Source organism: Penaeus monodon, chromosome 32 (genome assembly GCF_015228065.2).
Source record: "Penaeus monodon isolate SGIC_2016 chromosome 32, NSTDA_Pmon_1, whole genome shotgun sequence".
Classification (NCBI taxonomy): domain Eukaryota; kingdom Metazoa; phylum Arthropoda; class Malacostraca; order Decapoda; family Penaeidae; genus Penaeus; species Penaeus monodon.
Genome location: NC_051417.1, coordinates 18,361,820 through 18,362,186, shown reverse-complemented (window position 1 = coordinate 18,362,186; position 367 = coordinate 18,361,820). Strand labels below are relative to the sequence as shown.

Here is a 367-nt window from a genome sequence, read left to right as displayed (position 1 = left end):
GGTGAGGGTGCCTTAGTTAGAATTAACTTTTTCTTTCTTTCCTGTTCTAATTCCTTTTTGCATATATACTCTGTATTAATTGAAAAATTCCAGCACTAAAATATAGCTGCCCTATACAGATATACCAAGTAGGCAGTCTTTTATAAATATAGTATACCAAGAACATGAGTCTGTTTTGCAGCTCCAATGACAAAGCCACAACTATATCTGACAGGCACAAAATATATATATGCATTTGTGATATCTTCATATCAAAACACATATTTTCTATATACCTTCAAAATTATGCTTATGCCTACATCCAGAGAGTTTACAATAAGAGTACTTGGTAATCATCAATCAGATTTATAATTAGCAAGATTTATGG

The 367-nt window shown here is 31.3% G+C and overlaps 1 protein-coding gene across 1 annotated transcript in view; it reads right to left on the bottom strand.

Moving 5' to 3' along the window:
• LOC119593703 (leptin receptor gene-related protein-like) overlaps window positions 1-367 on the bottom strand; it is a gene marked incomplete in the record, with an annotated part of 9,528 nt that overhangs the window by 8,070 nt on the left and 1,091 nt on the right.